The sequence below is a fragment of the Manis pentadactyla genome, chromosome 7 (genome assembly GCF_030020395.1).
Source record: "Manis pentadactyla isolate mManPen7 chromosome 7, mManPen7.hap1, whole genome shotgun sequence".
In the NCBI taxonomy this organism is placed as follows: Eukaryota; Metazoa; Chordata; class Mammalia; order Pholidota; family Manidae; genus Manis; species Manis pentadactyla.
The window spans coordinates 83701263-83705679 of NC_080025.1; the positions used below are offsets into that span (position 1 = coordinate 83701263).

The 4417-nt window shown below is 40.5% G+C and overlaps 1 long non-coding RNA gene across 1 annotated transcript; it reads left to right on the top strand.

Moving 5' to 3' along the window:
• Positions 1–348: 348 nt before the first annotated feature.
• Positions 349–1326, top strand: LOC130684287 (uncharacterized). Its single transcript, XR_008998495.1, has 2 exons — positions 349–516; positions 1121–1326. It is a non-coding gene; the product is annotated as an uncharacterized LOC130684287 (long non-coding RNA).
• The last annotated feature ends 3091 nt before the right edge of the window (positions 1327–4417 follow it).

The following is a 4417-nucleotide window of genomic DNA, read 5'->3' on the forward strand; positions in this document are numbered from 1 at the left end:
TCTTATTACTCTTGAATAGATAAAGCTTCAACTAGAAATTGTTTCTCACTATAGTTTCAAGAGGAAAACTTATTTTTTCAATTTTGAACAGACTGACAAGGTACCTGCCCTCAATGAGTTTACCATCTACTGGGAAAGTTAGTCAAACAATCACACACATGCATATATGCACATGCACAAAATGTGGGAGACATATGAATTTCAAAAATGTATGAAATGCTTTGGGAAAAAAAAGGTAGTTTGCATGAAAACATAATAAATATCTATTCTACTCCAAGAGATTAAGGGAGACTTCTATAAAAACAAAACATTTGAATCTACATGATAAAAATGAAGACATTGGGGAGGCAGAGCCAAGATGGCGGCATGGGTAGAGCAGCAGAAATCTCCTCCCAAAACCACATATATCTATGAAAATATAGCAAAGACAACTCTTCCTAGAATAGAGACCAGAGGACACAGGACAACATCCAGACCACATCCACACCCGCGAGAACCCAGCGCCTCGTGAAGGGGGTAAGATACAAGTCCCAGCCCCGCGGGACCCAGGCGCCCCTCCCCCCAGCTCTCAGCGGGAGAAGAGTAGGCAGAGCAGGAGGAAGAGGGAGCCCAGGACTGCTGAACACCCAGCCCCAGCCATCCTGACCAGAGCGCAGACACAGTGCATGCATGGGGTCCTGGATACTAGGGAAACAGGGGGCAGCAGGACCAGTGAGCGGGTGCCTGAGGCCGGCACCTGACGACAAAGAAAATCGTGCGTTTTTTTTTTAATTTATTTAATTTTTGTTGTTGTTGTTGTTGTTGTTGTTTTGGTTTGGTGAGTGCTTTTTGGAAGTCTTAAAGGGGCAGGGCGGGACACTTAGTCCAGAGGTAGGGAATCTGAGGATCTCTGGGCACTCTAAACCCCTGGGCAGCAGGGAGCATGGAGGCGCCTTACAGAGAAAAATAGCCTCCCAGCCGCTCCCCCTCCAATGACTCCACCATTTTGGAGCGGCAGCCCCAGCCAGGCCACGCCCACAACAACAGTGGAGATAAACTCCATAGCAGCCGGGCAGGAAGCAGAAGCCCCGTCTGCATGTAGCTGCCCAGCATAAGCCACTAGAGGACACTGTTCTCCCAGGAGAGGAGGGCCACAAACCAACAAGAAGGGAAGTTCTTCCAGCCGTCACTCATACCAGCTCTGCAAACTATCTCTATCACCATGAAAAGGCAAAACTACAGGCAGACAAAGATCACAGAATCAACACCTGAGAAGGAGACAGACCTAACCAGTCTTCCTGAAAAAGAATTCAAAATAAAAATCATGAACATGCTGACAGAGATACAGAGAAAAATGCAAGCCCAATGGCATGAAATCTGGAGGGAAATCACAGATGCCAGGAAAGAGATTACGGAAGTGAAACAAACCCTGGAAGGATTTATAAGCAGAATGGATAAGATGCAAGAGGCCATTGAAGGAATAGAAACCAGAAAACAGGAATGCATAGAAGCTGACATAGAGAGAGATAAAAGGATCTCCAGGAACTAAACAATCCTAAGAGAACCGTGTGACCAATCCAAAAGGAACAATATCCTTATTATAGGGGGACCAGAAGAAGAAGAGAGAGGAAAACGGATAGAAAGTGTCTTTGAAGAAATAATTTCTGAAAACTTCCCCAAACTGGGGGAGGAAATAATTGAACAGACCACAGAAATACACAGAACCCCCAACAGAAAGGATCCAAGGAGGACAACACCAAGACACATAATAATTAAAATGGCAAAGATCAAGGACAAGGAAAGAGTGTTAAAGGCAGCTAGAGAGAAAAAGGTCACCTATAAAGGCAAACCCATCAGGCTATCATCAGACTTCTCAACAGAAACCCTACAGGCCAGAAGAGAATGGCATGATATATTTAATACAATGAAACAAAAGGGCCTTGAACCAAGGATACTGTATCCAGCACAACTATCATTTAAATATGATGGCAGGATTAAACAATTCCCAGACAAGCAAAAGCTGAGGGAATTTGCTTCCCACAAACCACCTCTACAGGGCATCTTACAGGGACTGCTCTAGATGGGAGCACTCCTAAAAAGAGCACAGAACAAAACACCCAACATATGAAGAAAGGAGGAGGAATAAGAAGGGAGAGAAGAAAAGAATCTCCAGACAGTGTATATAACAGCTCAATAAGTGAGCTAAGTTAGGCAGTAAGATACTAAAGAGGCTAACCTTGAACCTTTGGTAACCACGAGTTTAAAGCCTGCAATGGCAATAAGTACATATCTCTCAATAGTCACCCTAAATGTAAATGGACTTAATGCACCAATCAAAAGACACAGAGTAACAGAATGGATTAAAAAAGCAAGACCCATCTATATGCTGCTTACAAGAAACTCACCTCAAACCCAAAGACATGTACAGACTAAAAGTCAAGGGATGGAAAAACATATTTCAGGCAAACAACAGCGAGAAGAAAGCAGGGGTTGCAGTACTAATATCAGACAATATAGACTTCAAAACAAAGAAAGTAACAAGAGATAAAGAAGGACACTATATAATGATAAAGGGCTCAGTCCAACAAGAGGACATAACCATTCTAAATATATATGCACCCAACACAGGAGCACCAGCATATGTGAAACAAATACTAACAGAACTAAAGGGGGAAATAGACCATAATGCATTCATTTTAGGAGACTTCAACACACCACTCACACCAAAGGATAGATCCACCAGGCAGAAAATAAGTAAGGACACAGAGGCACTGAATAACACACTAGAACAGATGGACCTAATAGACATCTATAGAACTCTGCATCCAAAAGCAACAGGATATACATTCTTCTCAAGTGCACATGGAACATTCTCCAGAATAGACCACATACTAGCCCATAAAAGAGCCTCAGTAAAGTCCAAAATATTGCAATTCTACCAACCAATTTTTCAGACCACAAAGGTATAAAACTAGAAATAAATTCTACAAAGAAAACAAAAAGACTCACAAACACATGGAGGCTTAACAACATGCTTCTAAATAATCAATGGATCAATGAACAAATCAAAATAGAGATCAAGGAATATATAGAAACAAATGACAACAACACAAAGACCAACTTCTGTGGGACGCAGCGAAAGCAGTCTTAAGAGGAAAGTATATAGTGATTCAGGCACACTTGAAGAAGGAAAAACAATCCCAAATGAATAGTCTAACATCACAATTATCGAAAGTGAAAAAAGAAGAACAAATGAGGCCTAAAGTCAGCAGAAGGAGGGACATAATAAAGATCAGAAAAGAAATAAACAAAATTGAGAAGAATAAAAGAATAGCAAAAATCAACGAAAACAAGAGCTCGTTCTTTGAGAAAATAAACAAAATAGATAAGCCTCTAGCCAAACTTATTAAGAGAAAAAGAGAATCAACACAAATCAATAGAATCAGAAATGAGAACGGAAAAATCACGACAGACTCCACAGTAATACAAAGAATTATTAAGGACTACTATGAAAACCTACATGCCAACAAGCTGGAAAACCTAGAAGAAATGGACAACTTCCTAGAAAAATACAACCTTCCAAGACTGACCATGGAAGAAACACAAAAGTTAAACAAACCAATCACGAGCAAAGAAATTGAAACGGTAATCAAAAAACTACCCAAGAACAAAATACCCGGGCCAGACGGATTTACCTCGGAATTTTATCAGACACACAGAGAAGACATAATACCCATTCTCCTTAAAGTTTTCAAAAAATAGAAGAGGAGGGAATATTCCCAAACTCATTCTATGAAGCCAACATCACCCTAATACCAAAACCAGGCAAAGACTCCACCAAAAAACAAAATTACAGACCAATATCCCTGATGAATGTAGATGCAAAAATACTCAATAAAATATAAGCAAACCAAATTCAACAGTATATCAAAAGGATCATACACCATGACCAAGTGGGATTCATCCCAGGGATGCAAGGATGGTACAACATTCGAAAATCCATCAACATCATCCACCACATCAACAAAAAGAAGGACAAAAACCACATGATCATCTCCATAGATGCTGAAAAAGCATTTGACAAAATTCAACATCCATTCATAATAAAAACTCTCAGCAAAATGGGAATAGAGGGCAAGTACCTCAACATAATAAAGGCCATCTATGATAAACCCACAGCCAACATTATACTGAACAGCGAGAAGCTGAAAGCTTTTCCTCTGAGATCAGGAACTAGACAAGGATGCCCAGTCTGCCCACTGTTTTTTAACATATTAGTGGAGGTCCAAGCCACAGCAATCAGAAAAAACAAAGAAATACAAGGAATCCAGATTGGTAAAGAAGAAGTCAAACTGTCACTATTTGCAGATGACATGATATTGTACATAAAAACCCTAAAGACTCCACTCCAAAACTACTAGAACTGATATCGGAATAC